Here is a 19,629-nt window from a genome sequence, read left to right as displayed (position 1 = left end):
CGGCTGGTACAACTCCAAGGTCTCTGATGAAGTTCTTTATCCATATTGCCTCCTTTGACACTTCGCTTGATGCTATGTACTCTGATTCGCACGTCAAATCAGCTATAGTCTTCTATTTGGGAATTTTCCATGTTACCGCTCCTCCATTAAGATTAAATACCCAACCCGACTGAGAGCACAAAATTATCCCTGTCGGTCTAAAATTTGGCGTCACTATACCCTATCACTCTCAATTCATCACTCCTACCGAGGGTAAGGACCCAGTCCTTAGTCCTCCGCAGGTACTTAAGAATGTTCTTTACTGCTATCCAGTGAGCTCTACCAGGATTCCCTTGATATCGACTAACCATGCTCAAAGAAAAAGCCACATCAGGGCGAGTACATGTCATAGTATACATGATCGAGCCAACGGTGGAAGCATATGGTACTCGACTAATTTCTGCTATTTCGGCATCGGTACTCAGACTCTGAGTCTTACTCAGTTTGGTATTGCTTTGGGTAGGGAGTTCTCCTTTCTTGGAATTCACCATGTTGAAACATTTCAAAACCTTGTCCAAGTAGGTACTTTGACTAAGTCCTACTAGTTTTTTACTCCTATTTCTCAATATCCTTATCCCTATAATGTAAGCAGCTTCCCCGAGGTCCTTCATAGCGAACCACTTCCCGAGCTAGGTCTTAACTTCCTGTAAGGTTCGAACGCCGTTTCCCATGAGTAGTATGTCATCCATATACAATACCAGAAAGCTAACTACACTCCCACTAGCCTTGACATTTACGCAGGACTCATCCTCGCTTCTCGAAAATCCGAACTCTTTGACTTTCTCATCGAAACAAAGATTCCATCTACGAGATGCTTGTTTTAATCCATTAATGGATTTCTCAAGCTTACACAGACTATTAGGGTACTTTGCATCTACAAAACCCTCTGGCCGACTCATGTAAACATCTCCAGCGAACTTCCCGTTAAGGAAAACGGTTTTGACATCCATCTTCCATATTTCATAATCATGAAACGCAACTATGGATAGCATAATCCTTGTAGATTTAATCTTTGCTACTGATGAGAAATTCGCGTCATAGTCAACTCCAGGAGTTTGAGTAAAGCCCTTCACAACCAATCGTGCCTTATATGTGTGTACTTTCTCATCCATGTCGGTCTTCTTCTTGAAGATTTTGCACTCGACTGTCTTACGACCTGGTACATTATCAACCAAGTTCCAAACTTGATTGTCATACATAGAATGAATCTCACTATCCAACGCCTCTTTCCACTTTGCGGACTCTTGGCCTGCCATGGCTTCCTTGTAGTTTTTAGGTTCATCAAAATTTACCAGTATGCTATCACTGATAAACGTATCACCTTCACTTGTTATATGAAAACCATACAACACAGGTAGAACACTAACTATACTGGAACGTCTCAAAGGTACAGACTGGTCAACTGATTCAACAAGAGTCTCATCCTCAGGTTGATTGCTAGTGTTAGAGGTTCCTTCCTTGCTTAACTTTTAAAGCTCTTCAAGGTCAATTTGCCTCCTACTATCCTCTTGGCATATGAGTTCTCTTTCATGAAAAACACCCCTCCGTGCAATGATGATGACGTTCTCACTAGGTCTGTAGAACAAATATCCAAAGGATTTTTGTGGGCAGCCGATGAAAATACAACTTTAACTACGAGGTTCGAGCTTGTTGTGAGTCTCTCGTCTTACGAAAGCCTCGCAACCCCAAACCTTGATATGTGCTAATGAGGGAACCTTCCCTATCCACATTTCGTGAGGTGTTTTGGCAACCTTCTTAGTTGGGACTAGATTAAGGATGTAACACCGTGATTTCCAAAAGTAAAATTTTCATTTAAATAATTAATTTAATATTAAAAACACTTGTTTAGAATCTTATTCACATTCGAATTTACAAAACATAGTTTCATTTTCATTATAAGAGAAGACCAGGATCCTCCGAAACACAACTCTTTCTTCGGTGTGTACAATCGAACCGTTGCCATCCCGCGTTACTGTAAGAACCTGAAACATCATAACGTAAACAACGTAAGCACGAAGCTTAGTGAGTTCCCAAATATACCTTACGCACATACGCCCTCCGGCCCGGACCTTTCAGTCCACATAATATTGCCTTCCGGCCCGGATCTTTCGATCCACATAACATTGCCTTCCGGCCCGGATCTTTCGATCCACGTAACATCGCCTTCCGGCCCATACACATACATAAGACATAATACAAATACTCTAACACATAAAGCACATATATCATATATCATACCTGACCTTTCTGTCACATAATACCTTGCCTTCCGGCCCATATATAAGCATGTATATCACGCGTAGCAACTAACTTTCCATTCATAGCATATAAGCATAACACACAACGTACTTGACCCTCCGGTCACACAATCAAACCCTTCCGGATGAGGTATAGTGAGAAGACTCACCTCGCGGTCACTGGGAGATAGCAACTCCCGAAATCCCTCGCACTTGATCCTCCGAGCTCCAAGCTCCCTGTCTCATCATATATCCCTTTTTAGCACTTCTATCTTCCACGCTAAATGACCCTGAGAAATCACACCAGTCAACTCTGGTCAACAGTCCACTGTCAGCTCGACTGGACTCGACGAGTTCCCTGGCGACTCGGCGAGTCTGGTCGTCCTCATCAATTCCTGCAGAATCCCTTTCTACTCGTCGAGTATCCCTCTTGACTCGACGAGGTCCTCGTGGAAGAATCGCGGGGCCACCCCGACTCTACTCGCCGAGTCTGATGAACAACTCGGCGAGTCCCAGTAAATCTTCAAGCTACTCGCCGAGTCTGAAGAACAACTCGGCGAGTCCATGCCATGCAGACGAGTAACTGCTTCCTGAAATACGTATGGTCCCGAAATACATAATCATGGGACCTTCTGGACCTCTAATCATCCAATTACCGGGGTATAAACTCATGTATAACAACATAATAATCCATCAAATCACCAAATGGGTTTCATAAACCCTAATCCCATAACACATCAACATAGCAGAGGATAATTCGAGTTCTTACCTGAATAATGTGTCCTCTGTGTCCCCAACCCTCAGAATATGACTCCCTTGCTGCTCCTTTAGCCAAAACCCTTCTTCTTCTTTGCACAACAATTCTTCCAAGATCAACAGTGGCCCTAAGACTTTGCTCCAGATGCCATGGTCGTTTAGGGTTCTCCACAATCGGCCAAAAGACGTGAAATGACGACATAACAACCCTTATATACGACCCAATACGAAACGGCTAGGGTTTCTGCTGAACAGCGTCGACTCGCCGAGTCCATATCTGGACTCGTCGAGTCACGTCGCGAACCCGCGACCAAGTCTGCGACCCTACTCGGCGAGTCTGGCCCCGACTCGCCGAGTCTCCCCCTTAAAACACCCCCAAAATGCAATTTAACAATACTTTGAGATTTTGGGCTGTTACAACTCTCCCCCACTAGAGTTAGACTTCGCCCTCGAAGTCTCACTCTGAAAATAGTTCTGGATGCTGCTCCCGCATCACACGTTTCGGCTTCCCTAAACACTTCCGATATCTTCCGAGGCCGCTACGGAACCAATATCAGAGGTACCTCCTTGTTCCTCAGAACCTTGATCTTCCGATCTCCGACAGCCACTGGCCTCTCGACGTAACACAGGCTCACATCCACCTAATCGTTCTCTAGCAGAACCACTGCTGACTCCTCCGCTATACACCTCTTCAACTGCGACACATACCAGTGTCATGGATCCGTCCCAATTCCGTTGACAGCTCCAAACGATAGGCCACCCTTCCTACCTTCGCACCTTCACGAAAAGACCCAACATACCGGGGCCCCCATTTACCCCCTCTTCCTAAAACGAAGCACCCCGTCAGAAATACGAAGTCGCTGACCTGAATCACATACTCGTAACGGCGTTTGCCTGCATAACTTTCCTGTTAACTCTAGACGATCACTAACTCTCTTTAACCTGCTGAGTCTGCTTTGCCAACTAAAGTACGAACTCTGAACTGCTCATCACTTCCTGTAATCGGAAATTACCCAAGATGCAACTCGGCGCTAAATCTCGACGATCACTCGACCCATAAGGGTTAGGAAACCATGAACCACCGGATCCCCGATCCAAAGCCCACTTTGTCCATCCCAGACCCACTGAGAGATCCATTCTCACTCCCAGAGTAACTCTCACAAATTCTCCTCTTGCCATCATATACACATGCTGAACTAGCCCCAACACTCGTAGGTTGGAAGACCCGATACACTGATGATATCCTCGAACATCTCCCAAGATGAACCACTACATCCACCCTACACTCTGATCGGATTCACACTGAGAACTTACAATTTTCTCTCTCCATGCATCCCTTCTAAGCCTCAACAGACATTCCAACCGGATGGGTCCCTACCCCACTGCCGCGAACACGACGCTCAAAACCATACTCGAAAAACTCTAACCATAACTCTGCTCTGCAGCTTTCACTTTCGTGAACTTGCACCCCCTTCGGAGTTACATACCCTCCTCTTTTCTTTTTCCACGGAACTCTCTTGAACATAATGCCACTCCAACCGGTGCCACGGTGCTCGCCCCAAGCGACACCACCCTTCTTGCGTAACTGCTATTCACATACTCTGGTTCTCATTGCAGGGGCTCTCAATCCCATGCACTCTCTCTACTCACCAAAATCACTGTCTCCACTAAACAAGATCAATAACCCGGGGCCAGACCTTCCAATGCAATCACACTGCACATACGCGATCCGCAATTCTCAAACTAATCCAGCAATACCAACAGAGTCTCCAGTATGACTGGACCGACTCCCATAACACATACTAGCCACTCGAGGCTATATCTCTGTGGGTCCGTACACCCAACTCCGCGAACCCTCAGGTTCTAACTCTGGGAACCTTCCGGTTCCAGCTCTAGAAACATGCACAACATAATCCCGTAGAATTAATGCAGTACAACCATCACGTACCTCAAACGTACCAATACTCTGATCGCAAAATTCCGTTTACTTACTCAAGCTCGATCCCGACCTCCTCTCAGGCCTCCACAATCAAATGCCCTAGGTCTGTATCTCGCCCTGCATATCCAACACTCGCTCTCGTCGGCCTATACTTTGCGCTGACAAACACTGCTGAATCCCGGCAGCTAAGCACCCTCACATACTCATCGATCTCCCGGAGAATTTTCTAATTCTCCCCCACTAAAGCACTGACTAACTGCCACCGATCGTCATTAACGACCTCTCAGAACAATCCTGCACAAAGAGAACATTTACCCACTGACTGCTTCCCACAAGCGTAAGCAACCCTCAGCAAAACATATCTCCTCCCTGATCAATCCGCTCAAAAGAATCCGATCCTTCAATTATCCACTCCACAACTGCAGATGCTACCCGTCATTCAACCCAGTGCCGCATCTCCACTATCAACCCTCACGAACGATGACCACAGGAATCCTCGACAATAACCCATAACCAAACTCACAATCTGCCCAAAGGTTGAACACCACACCGAAAACCGCACAAGACTACTGACATTAAAACACCAATTATAACCATACCCAACCATCAGGGAATAACGAATGCCAAAGCGAACACCTGAAGCACCAATCCATAACCATGCCAGACCCGCGAAACAACGAATACCGCATCGAAATCCATACAAGATACCAGCACAAACAATACGCCAAATCAATGCCAGACAATCAAGACATCATGAAAGCATCATACCCGCAACTGTCTCCGGCACTGCTCCGTCTCCCTCTGTCGCACGCAGATAAACACGACCCTGAGCCCTCGGGCTCTACTCCATCCTGTCTTCCTCCTGAACTCCTCAAGGTGGCCGGTGCTAGAGCCTGCACCGATCCTGCAAAAGCTGTGGACATTTGACCCTCAAATGTCCAACCTGCCAACACTGATAATAAATCCTGGAGTCCTGAATTGGCACTGACTGCCGACAACCCCGTGCACTATACCCCTCCTTTCCGCACTCGCGGCATGCACCATTGGGCCAACAAGCTCCGGTGCCATCTCTCTCACACTTCCCACAAGTGTGACCGCTCCGATCCCCCATTTCAACGTCTACGGTCCTGAACCGTTTCGGCGCCGACTGCGACTGCATCGGGGCCTGTCCCAGCTCACGCAACTGCAACTTAACCTCTAACTCACGCCACATGGCGGCCTTCTGCAACTCCAACAGGGTCTCGCACCTCCGCGCAGACACGAACTGTCTGATACCCCCTTGAGCTTACTCGAATATCGGGCATCTGAGCCTGCTCCGAAGCGAACTCAGGGCAAAACATTGCCCTCCCAATGAACATCCTGGTGATCTCAGTCACCGACCCCAACTCCTGCTTCCGCTCAAGGAATTCCCGAGCCAATCTCTCCTTTTCATCTCGCGGAACATAGCGAGTACTGAACATCCCTCTGAATTGATCCCATGAAACCGCAGCCCTCTGCGCATCAGAAAATGACCTCGTGGTCAACCTCCACCAATCCTTCGCCCCGAGCCTCAATAGGTTCAGAGCACAACCCACCCTCGGATCAGCAGGGCATAAACTCGTGGAGAAACACCCCTCCATGTCTGATAACCATCTCATAGCAACAAACGAGTCCTGAACTCCATCGAATGTGGGAGGCTTCGCATAATAGAAGTCCCGATACTGAAAACCCCGACTAGCCCCTTTCTTTGCCGTTGCTACAGCCGTTGTAACCGCCGCGGCAGCCGTCTCTGTAAAAGCCGCATATCGCTCATCAAACTACTTCAATCATAGTGGTCCTGATCGACCCAAACAATTCTGGCGACTCAGCCCGCAACAATGCATCAACCTCATCACGCCGGATCTCGCGAATCCTCGCATCCCGCTCGCTCGTGCTCGTCCGACCGATAACCGGATAACAAGATAGCCACAAGCATCATCCACTACGAACCATGGTACTCATTTCATAACATCCCTCCTCAACATGCTTCGGTGTATGGTACCTGAACCATAGCACCACTCCCCAAGCTGCTCCAATGTATAGCACTCGGACCACAACATCCATCTCAATCTGTTCCGATGTATGGTGCCCGGACCATAACATCACCCTGTATCCGCTCCGATGTATGGTATCCGAACCATAACATCACCCCTCAATCGGTTCCTTAGGACCTTCAGGATGCCCCCTGTATCAAGTATGGGTCCTCTGCTTTCAGTAGTACGGGCCCATACTACCTGCCACATCTACCCATACTTTCCACACGGACCATCCCGGAGTTCCTAAGTAGCTGATAAACCTGCTCTTTCACCCATCTCATCGCGCGTGCTCGCTTTCCAGCGAAATCCTCTACTCTACCAGCGCACTCATCTGGCTAGATTTACTCCCTAGTCCCTTCTGCCGTCCTCCCGCTTCTTTGCTATCAGCTGCTGAAGAGTTCCCAATGATGCCAGCCCTCTACCTCCTGAGTATCGTCATACTCACTTGGTAGCTGACTCCCATCATCGATAACTCCACAAAGCACAAAGCAAGCAGCATTCGAGCATTGAAGCATACATAGGACTCCCCATCTGTGGTAGCTCCACCTTCTCGGCTCATCCTCGGGAGTACCTCTGTACCCCGTAGCTTTACCCCTTGCGCGTTCTAACTAGATATTTCCACTCATCACATACACACAAAAGCATAACGCACATATAACAGCAAACCCTAGACTAAGGCATCACAAATCAGGCCACTCTAGTCCTAAGATGTGGAACACCTAGCCTGTCTCTAGCATGCGATAATGTCTCATAAGGTGCATAATGAATATTTCATAATACAAAAGTAAGGGTATTTTGGGAAATCACCGTTTGGCTCTGGCTGATTGTACACACTGCTCTTTCTTGCTTTCTCTTTGAACTCTTTTCACTTTTAGAAAACCATTTATTTAGAAAACTTTTTCTTACTTCCTCAGTTTGAGTCCAGATTTACCCGTAGGTGCGTCCGAATCCCTCAAACCAAGGCTCTGATACCAATTTGTAACACCGTGATTTCCAAAAGTAAAATTTTCATTTAAATAATTAATTTAATATTAAAAACACTTGTTTAGAATCTTATTCACATTCGAATTTACAAAACATAGTTTCATTTTCATTATAAGAGAAGACCAGGATCCTCCGAAACACAACTCTTTCTTCGGTGTGTACAATCGAACCGTTGCCATCCCGCGTTACTGTAAGAACCTGAAACATCATAACGTAAACAACGTAAGCACGAAGCTTAGTGAGTTCCCCAATATACCTTACGCACATACGCCCTCCGGCCCAGACCTTTCAGTCCACATAATATTGCCTTCCGGCCCGGATCTTTCGATCCACATAACATTGCCTTCCGGCCCGGATCTTTCGATCCACGTAACATCGCCTTCCGGCCCATACACATACATAACACATAATACAAATACTCTAACACATAAAGCACATATATCATATATCATACCTGACCTTTCTGTCACATAATACCTTGCCTTCCGGCCCATATATAAGCATGTATATCACGCGTAGCAACTAACTTTCCATTCATAGCATATAAGCATAACACACAACGTACTTGACCCTCCGGTCACACAATCAAACCCTTCCGGGTGAGGTATAGTGAGAAGACTCACCTCGCGGTCACTGGGAGATAGCAACTCCCGAAATCCCTTGCACTTGATCCTCCGAGCTCCAAGCTCCCTGTCTCATCATATATCCCTTTTTAGCACTTCTATCTTCCACGCTAACTGACCCTGAGAAATCACACCAGTCAACTCTGGTCAACAGTCCACTGTCAGCTCGACTGGACTCGGCGAGTTCCCTGGCGACTCGGCGAGTCTGGTCGTCCTCATCAATTCCTGCGGAATCCCTTTCTACTCGTCGAGTATCCCTCTTGACTCGACGAGGTCCTCGTGGAAGAATCGCGGGGCCACCCCGACTCTACTCGCCGAGTCTGATGAACAACTCGGCGAGTCCCAGTAAATCTTCAAGCTACTCGCCGAGTCTGAAGAACAACTCGGCGAGTCCATGCCATGCAGACGAGTAACTGCTTCCTGAAATACGTATGGTCCCGAAATACATAATCATGGGACCTTCTGGACCTCTAATCATCCAATTACCGGGGTATAAACTCATGTATAACAACATAATAATCCATCAAATCACCAAATGGGTTTCATAAACCCTAATCCCATAACACATCAACATAGCAGAGGATAATTCGAGTTCTTACCTGAATAATGTGTCCTCTGTGTCCCCAACCCTCAGAATATGACTCCCTTGCTGCTCCTTTAGCCAAAACCCTTCTTCTTCTTTGCACAACAATTCTTCCAAGATCAACAGTGGCCCTAAGACTTTGCTCCAGATGCCATGGTCGTTTAGGGTTCTCCACAATCGGCCAAAAGACGTGAAATGACGACATAACAACCCTTATATACGACCCAATACGAAACGGCTAGGGTTTCTGCTGAACAGCGTCGACTCGCCGAGTCCATATCTGGACTCGTCGAGTCACGTCGCGAACCCGCGACCAAGTCTGCGACCCTACTCGGCGAGTCTGGCCCCGACTCGCCGAGTCTCCCCCTTAAAACACCCCCAAAATGCAATTTAACAATACTTTGAGATTTTGGGCTGTTACAAAGGATAAGGGTGGTAGTCTCTAAGGCATACCCCCAAAATGAGATAGGTAATGAAGCTCGACTCATCATGGAATGAACCATGTGTAACAAGGTTCGCTAGCGCCTCTCAGCCACACCATTAAGTTGCGGTGTCCTAGGTGGCGTCAATTGTTAAACAATTCCACATTCTTTAAGATAGTCGTGGAACTCGATACTAAGATACTCACCACCCCGATCGAATCGGAGCATCTTTATCTTCCTGCCCAATTGATTCTCCACTTCTTGCTTAAACTCTTTGAACTTTTCAAAGGTTTCCGACTTGTGCTTGATCAAGTAGACATATCCATATCTAATATAATCGTCGGTAAAGGTTACATAGAAGCGGTAAGCATCCCTTGTGGCAGATCTGAAGGGTCCACACACATCAGTGTGTATGAGATCCAACAAACCCTCACCTCTTTCAGATGTACCAGTGAGAGGTGACCTGGTCATCTTTCTAAGCAAAAAAGATTCGCATGTGTCATCCGACTTTAAGTCAAATGACTCCAACACTCCGTCCTTTTGGAGTTGGGATATGCGCTTCTTGTTGACATGTCCAAGACGAAAATGCCACAAGCATGCTTTGTACAAACCATTGGACGAATCAATATGCAACACATATTTTCCTAAGTTGTCTACAACCATCATAGGTTCATATATACCATTACAAGGAAATGATTCAAAATAAAAGTACCATTATAAAAAGCATTTATAGAACCAATTTCATTGTTAAATGAAAATCTAAAACCTTGTTTATACAAACCATGAAAAGAAATAATGTTTCTCGCCATATCAGACAAGTAGCAATAATTGTTCAAATCTAGCCCTATCCCATTACTAAGAAATAAAGAATAAACTCCAATCTTGGTGACAGGCGATGCTTTCCTATTTCCCATGATCAAGTTCATCTTCCCGTGCTCCACATCCCTACTTCTTTTTAGACCCTACAATGCAGAACAAATGTGAAAACCATATTCTGTATCAAGAACTCAAGAATTAGCATGTGATGAGTTATTAGAATGAATAGCATAAATACCTACGAAGGTGGGCTTTATCTTCCCATCCATTATGTCCTGCAAGTATTTAGGGTAACTTCATTTCCAATGCCTTTTTTCATGACAATGGAAGCACTCTGCTTCCTTTGGATTGGATAAGGGAGTAGCAGAACCACCTTTGGAGCCACTAGAAGAGGATCCATCATGAGACTTTCCATTGTGATTCTTTTAGGAAGCTTTCCACTTCTTTCCTTTCCCATTTCCAATTGTGAGGACTGGGGCAGTAGTAGGAGTGGGTACAACAGACTTGTCTTTTAAACTACTTTCAACAGTTGTCAGAAAGCCTTGAAGCTTTCTTAGAGTAACATCCTCCTTGTTCATATGATAAGTCATTTGGAACTGATCATAACAAGGAGGCAAGTATTGTAGAATAATTTCAATAGCCAACTCTTCGTCGACATACCTTTGTATCTTCTACAAGTGGGTCATGATGGACTCTCCATCCTTCATAATTGTTGTTATCATAAAGTCAATGATTTCATACCTTTCTTGTCGATCACTCTGATGGTACCTTTCCATCAAATCTTGGTGCATCTCGAAATGCCAGAAGTCCTCGTAGGACTTCTGAAGCTCAGAAGTGATAGTGGCTAGCATGATGCACAACACCTTTGCCGTGTATTCTCATGAGCCCTATACTCAGCCACATTGCTCAGGAGTAGCAGTTTCTTCATCAATATCCTTAAGCTCTTTGTCGAGGACATATTCCTTTTCCTCGTAGCGAATAGCCATGCGAATGTTTCGAATCCAGTCATTGAAATTCAACCCATCGAAAATGTCCCTCCCACATAAGTTCATGAGGGAGAAAGAGCCAGAAGCATTTGAGTTTGAAGTAGACATCTGAAAAAAAAAAAAAAAAAGACAAGTTTCATTAGATAGAAATCCCTTAATATAACACCCAAATGAAATATTAAGGCTAAGACCCAACACAATATTTCACAATTCGGAAGAGGGATGCCGTAATCCAATTTCAAAATATTTGAATGTAGGTAAATGACGATTTACCAATTTCACCACCCAAAACTAAAAATTTAAAGAATTAAGTTTTATGAAATTCCTAGATCTTTGAGATTCATTGAACTTTTCAATGGCATGTTTAAATCTCGATTATGCCCTTCAAGTTTGTGAATGGGATACCGATGATCATAAACAAGGTGTGAATAACCATGCAAATGTGCTTGGTAGTCTCGATGTCATTTTTCACCTAATCAATGTGCTGGTTAACCACACACACTCCATTGATCTATGACAAACATCGAGCTACCCTTTACCATCCTTGTTAGTCCAAATTAGTGTGCCGGTAAACCACACATGATCCACTAACGACTTGGCAAGGTACAAAGTGCAATTTCATGGAATAAAACCATTTTCATATTTTTCCTAAAGTAACTAAGATTGGGAATTTATGAAAAACATTTAGTTACTTTTTATAATTATCATTATACTTTTTAATGACAATTAATGTCCTATCCTACCTGTTCGGCTAACGACCCTCCACTAGTCAAGGGACCGGTGGGTGAGAGTGGACACCCTTTCAATCGCCATTTTATAGACAATTTCCTTATACCAACCTTATAGACCAGCTTTGTGAATGAGGCCTACTAACGGTAAGACTGACTGTCTTATATATATATATATATATATATATATATATATATATATATATATATATATATATATATATATATATATATATATATATATAAGTATTAATCTTTTAATATTATAATAGTATAAGGGTTGAATTTTAAATTTTTAAAACTTTAGGTTTTAGAATTTAAATATTTCAAAATTAAAACTTTTTAATCAATTTTTAAATTCCAAAACTTAGGGGAAATTTTTAAAACTTTTCAAAACTCATTGATCAATTTGAAAACAATTAAATTAATCATATAATTAACTATATCACAAAATTGACCTAATATAATTTCATATAGCAAGATGATTCAAATCAAATTCTACAAATAATTAGTTTTTCGCAAAATCAAGTAATTATCTTAAAATTTGACAATCATCATTCAATTGGATGAGGATAACCATTATATTATAAGAAAAATAAAATTTTAACTGTCAAAACAGTTTGTGGTAAAGATCCTAATCCAAAACTGATCAAGAAACTCGAAAAACTGCAAACAGATGATCCAACTCGTCGAGTTCTTGGCATGGACTCGTCGAGTTGGACTATGTCGTCGAGTTCGCTCATGGGACTCATCGAGTTCAACAGTCAGAGAGTAAAAATTGATTTTTTCAGCTTTGAAAACAACACATTGGATCAATATAACAAAAAACACCCTAAGCTCTGATACCACTGAAGGGTTTTGAGCACTATAACAATCATGTAATGCACATATAACCCTAGATGCTTTAGATCTAAGTTTTCTCAAGTTATACATGCAAATTCATATCATCCAAAGCATATACCCTAGCTATCATGTAATTGGAGATATAAAACATAAAAACTAGTTAGATAAATACCTCTTTGTTGTTGCTTGTAGTTATTGGCATTTCAAGAGCATAGTACCTCAAATGTGATACCTCAGATAAGTCATAAACACCAAAAGTAAAAGGAGGCTTATGAGAGAGAGGTTACGAATCACAAATCGGACAGGGTTTCACCTCGGAATCCTTATGGCCGATTTTAGGGATGCTAGGGGTTACTTTTATAGTGTGGAATTCCTAGGGTTTCTTACATGTAAACCCTAGTTCACAATGGCTCTTCACATTTGATAGGCCCGTTGGACTAAACCTTCATGGACTCTCATATAGTTTTAGTCCATCCCTAGTCAACATGGATCATTAGCCCAAACTATAAGTATTACTGATTTACCTAATTAGTTCGCGTAAATTTAATCAGTCTCTTTTGATCACTAAATTAATTCCAAATTAATTCTTGATCAATACCAATTAAATAATATGATTTCTCAATTAATTTATTATTCATATAACATATTAAAAAATCACAGATAACCTCTTTCTCAAATATCCATCCTATCAAATTGCTCCGGTGAAGGTAACCCAAAAGGACCATGCTACTATCGGGTCAAGTACATACCAATTATAGCTATGGGCTTAGACACCTAATCCAACAGTTATATGGATTGATAATAGGTTATGTGATATGTCACTAGGAAATTTGTATGGAAGTCCCTGAGGGGTTCCCGTGGCAGTATATTAAGACCATGAGGAGGTTCCTATGACGTTTAGACTAAGTCCTTGGAGGGTTTCCACGGCTTCCTAGTATGTTTACTTGTTTAGCTCGTATGATATTTCCATGATTAGTGTAGACCGTGTGGAGGTTTCCGCGACAATTAGCCATGACTACGTGGGGGTTCCAATGGCGGCTAGTAAAGACCACGTGGGGGTTTCCCGTGGCACTTGGTGTAATACCTTGGAAGGTTTCCACAACATCCCTATATGTTTATATGCATGGCTTATGTGATATATGTAGCTTTATATCTAATATGATGTGTAGATTGTGGATTGTGTGGGGGGCATTCTCTGGGGGACTCACTAAGCATTAGCTTACAGTTTGTGTATTTGTTTCATGTACATCGCAACCCAAGGGAAAGGGCAAGGCTTGATGGCGCGATGTGCACTCTCTCTCTGGCGTTTTTATGGGACACTCTGATGATTTGAAATAAAATTGTATTTGATATGAATTTTGAAAACAATTGTATTTGGGATTTCATGGTTTGTGGAAAGTAATTTGGTTAATCAAAAATGAAAATTTTCTTTTGAAAATTTGGTCGTTACATTATGTATGGTAAGAAGACCCGGGGGTTAGCCCTAGGCATTTTTTATGAAAGACCAGGAAGTGGCTCCTGGAAAACTGTATGCTAATTGGCTAAGTAGAGTAATATGTATGCTAGTTATCTTTGTGATGCTTGCATGGAATACTAGGAGGTGTCTCTTGGCACTTGTCTGTAAGACCCAGGGGTGGCCCCCGACTTGGCAAGAAAGGCCAGGTGGCGGCCCGTGGCATAATGGAAAGACTATGTTTTGGCACATAGCATTTTATTTGATTATGGTATATGAATTATATGTATGGCTCATGGTTATGTATGACAATATGTGATTTATGTGCTTATGTGCTACACAGTATCCGGTTGAAAGAGTCCGAAGGGGTAGGCCAACACCCAGATAAGCTAGGTAGTATGTTGATATGTATGGTATGTGGTATTGGGGAACTCACTAAGCTTCGTGCTTACTGTTTTCAGTTTTGGTTTTAGGTACTTCCAGTTTTCAAATAAAGGAGCTCGAGATGATCACAACACACACCTATGTTTTCCGCACTATGTGATTTCTGGGAATGAACTCTGATAAATGTATTATTTGAATTGCTTTTCAATGTCTGAAACAAGTTAAAAATGTGTTTTAGTTATATTAAAAATGAAATTTCTGATCATGAATTTTGGGATGTTACATGCCATATCAACATGTCCTTTGCTTCACTTAAAACTAACTGCAATTGAGAAAATGGGATTCTAACCCACGCCTTACGCGTACCATCTAAACACCCTAGCCACCAAGGCAAGCCAACTTTTATGATTGATTAGTTGAACGTTAATATATATATATATATATATATATATATATATATATATATATATATATATATATATATTTATATATATATATATATATATATATATATATATGTGTGTGTGTGTGTGTGTGTATATATTTATATATATATATATATATATATATATATATATATATATATATATATATATATATATATATAAAGGTTATGATCAAATGTGAATCATAAGTATTGTATGAATGTATGACCAAATTTTGACCATTAGACTAAAAGAATGGATGGTTATGATGAACAATGGCATAATGGTAATTAAATTGAAAAAATAAATTACTTTTTTATTGAAGCCACAAGAAGGGTGAATTGGACATTTTGGTTTTAAGCAAATCAGTTAAGGTCGGATTTTAAGAAAAAAAATTGGCTGTTTTTTTTTATCACGTATTCGTTTTAATTTATATCTGATTTTTAATCAATTTCAATTGCAAAGAGCATTATTGAAGAATGTAGTGTTTTATCCTAAACTTTAACTTGATTTTTTTAGGGGAATAAAGATTAATAATTGGTTTAAATTAACAAAGAATAATATATTCTGGCAGAATTACAATAATAATACATTTCCATTGTAGAGAGCATTTTTGAAGAATATAGATTATTTGTGGTTCAATAAAAAAACAACATTCTTGAAATAAATAAACATTCTATAAGAATGGAAGAATATGACAAGAATTATAAGTGTGTAAATGAAATTTTTGAAGAATAAGACATAAGTTATAAATTCATAACTTACATTTTTGAAGAATTATTTAATATTCTCGAAAGAATAAAAGACATGCTCTAGGAATAACACATGAAAAAAATACAAATGCATGAAACATTCTTGTTCTGTACTTGCTTGGTCTGGAAGTCCATTCCTATACATTCTATTCTTCAAGAATGTTGTTGTATTCTTAAAGAATATGTGAATGGGAAGATTTCAATATTACTTGTACTGCTTTGCTTGGGTGGGCATCAATGAACGTGATTAGCTTCTTGTACCTCTTGCTCTCATAATCTTTAAATACATCCTAAGTTTTTAACCAACAAAACCCAATTAAAACATTAAAAGATATTAAAAAATGAACCTCATGGTTTTCAAATATATGCACAGATTTACAAAATTGAAAATTGAAGTTAGACTGTGATACAATTTTCAAATATATGCACTTGCAAATTACAAATATGCACCTAAGCATTTTGTACATGTACACATGCATTTATATAAACAAAAAAACACTTCATGGTTAATTGGAGATAGATATGAACATATGCATTTATGAAAACAAAAAAAAAAAAAAACAGTTATAGTGAAATGGAGATAAATATAATTGGTTGGTTCATAATATATAACATAGGCTCTGTTTAATCCAACCACTTCTAAATATTATTAAAATATAACTGAAATCATAAGATAAAACCATTTCTAAAAATTATTAAAGTATAACTAAAATCATAAAGTAAAATCTAAAAGCTCTAACTATCTAATACTATATTACATTTAACATTTTTTCTCCAAACTTGTTGCACATATTTACTCTTTTATCAAAATTCCCTTTTCTTACCTGATACTTGCCATGGAAAATAAAATGTCGTTGAACCAAATACTTAAGAATTGATATGCAGTGGAAAGATATATAATATATATATATATATATATATATATATATATATATATATATATATATCGAGTTTCTGAAATTGAATGATAGTAATTTCACCTGAAATATGAAAAATATCAATAACGACCGTCTTACAACAACACAAATGTATTGGATCTTGAAATTTATTGTAATAATCCCCTGGTTAGGATAAAAATATAAACTAATTATCTTAGAAAAAACACCAAAAACATTATTGTAAAAATCATGATTAATTCATATTATCATGTGCTTTACAATTACGATTTACCTTAAATAACATATGTTTATATTCATAGATGTGCTGAGGTTGTTGTGAAACCACCCCTCCAGATCTATAAATTATTCATGAGAAGCCACAATACCTAACCCAATTCCCACAGATATGGGTATCAGTTTACATATATTATAAACTAAGGAGAGATTTGACCTCCAATTCCATGTTGTTGCAATATGTATTCATGTTTTCTGATTTCAAGTTGAAGGTAACAGTTAATGCTCTTGAAAAAAATATTGGGACGACAAGCTATAGGTTGGGTACAAGCCTAATCATAGAAGTATCTTAATATAAGTAATAAAGGTAAAATGACTAAAGTAACTTCATGTTGGATGAGATTTTATGGAGTCTGCAAATTTAGACTCAATATCATTGACAAAAATGTAAAAACTAAAAAGAAACAACATAAATTACTCAAAAGTTAATGTAAAGAAAAAAAAGAACTTTCTAATGGTGGTGGTGACAAAAAAATACAAAATTACAAGAGCAAATCATCGAACAGTTGGCAGACGTTAACCAAATGCTAAGAGAGAGAGAGAGAATCACAACTTTTGCCCTCCACAAATTAAATTTCAATCATCATTGTTCCAAAGAAAAAACAAAAAAAACAGGGCCAATACATTGCAATCTTCCTTCGATGACCTTCAGATCCATACATGAGGTTTGTAGTTATAAAGATGGTGACATGAAGAAGAAGGTTGTGGTGTTGTTGGTTAAAAAACAAAATCGTGATGAGAGGTTTGAAGAATCTGTGATGGTGGATGGTTAGAGTTTAAGCCGATGTTAGGTATGGTTGTGAACTTGTGATGATGTTGAACGAAGCACAAATGGCATGGGTGGTGAGACGAGACGTTCTTGTGATCTCAATTGCCAAGATAAAAAGATTTTAATTTGATGACAATTATTCAACTTTCCTAAATTATATGTTTTTAAATTTGGTTATATAATTAATTCTTCAATGAATTTTACTATAATACCCCTACGAAATGATTGGTTATGAATAAGCCTTACGTTCACACAATATGCCTAACTCTCTCTCTCTCTCTCTCTCTCTCTATATATATATATATATATATATATATATATATATATATATATATATATATATATATATATATATATATATATATATACACACACACACACACTATCATATTAATAAAAATAACACTAATAAATTGATAATAGTAATAACAAATTATTATTATTATATAAAACATATTTATGAATATATAAATGTATAAAAACCCATAATAACGTAATTTTAGTATATAAAATGTATAAAACTTGCTTAAAAATTTTAAAAATTCATAAAAAACGTGTTTATGGAATAAATATATATTTATACCATTTGTATGGTTTACATACGGTTTCAATTTCAATTGTATACATACATTGTTAAATGCTTAAATATAAATATGTTTTTAAATAAATAAATACATTTAAAAATAAATTTTATATATTTTAAACGTATTTTGCAAGTATATAAATATCTTTAGTAACGCATTCAACTGATTATATAAATTTTATATATTTAAGTGTATTTTTCAAGTATATAAATATCTTTAGTAATATATATATATAAATATATATATATATATATATATATATATATATATATATATATATATATATATATATATATATATATATATATATATGTTCAAATGTGGATTGACATTTATTGTCTGGACGTGTGGATAATGTTATTATGTGAGAATTACAAAGAAAATATGTTATTTGATAATATGAATATATTAAATCTTATATAATTATTTTAATTATTAAGCATTTTCACTAATTGAATTGTCTATAAGGTTATTATACACTTTGTAATTATTCTCATTTTGTCAAAATGTTATCAGGATGTTTATTGAGTCGTATTCCGTAAGAATTAAAATAAATAAAAAACCATAAATGAGAACAAAAATAAATTAAAAGTGGTGAGAATTTATTAAAATAACAATAGTTATGTGAGATTGAACGTATTCACATTACTAAACAACATATTCTCTTAGTAATTTTCATAAAATAGCATTATCCACACGTCCACACAATAGTTGTTCATCTATGTTATAACTTAGCCCTATATATATATATATATATATATATATATATATATATATATATATATATATATATATATATATCAATTTTATACAAATTTTAAAGGTTATTTATACTCATGAAACGGGTTTATACAATTAAAACCATATTTCAATATTCATAAAAATATATAAAAATAATAATAATCTAGAATTTTAGTCAATATAAAAAGGATTTCAGCAGAGTAAACATGAAACTTTGGATAGCCTAGTGGATGGCTCCTTGGCTTAATCTTTGCGACGACGACAATTTGAAACAATACATCAACATTTCATGTCCTTTACTCTGATTTTTGTTGAAGTTGTCGACTTCATCTTCTCAAT

Source organism: Lactuca sativa, chromosome 3 (genome assembly GCF_002870075.4).
Source record: "Lactuca sativa cultivar Salinas chromosome 3, Lsat_Salinas_v11, whole genome shotgun sequence".
Lineage (NCBI taxonomy): Eukaryota > Viridiplantae > Streptophyta > Magnoliopsida > Asterales > Asteraceae > Lactuca > Lactuca sativa.
This window is presented reverse-complemented; position numbering follows the sequence as displayed.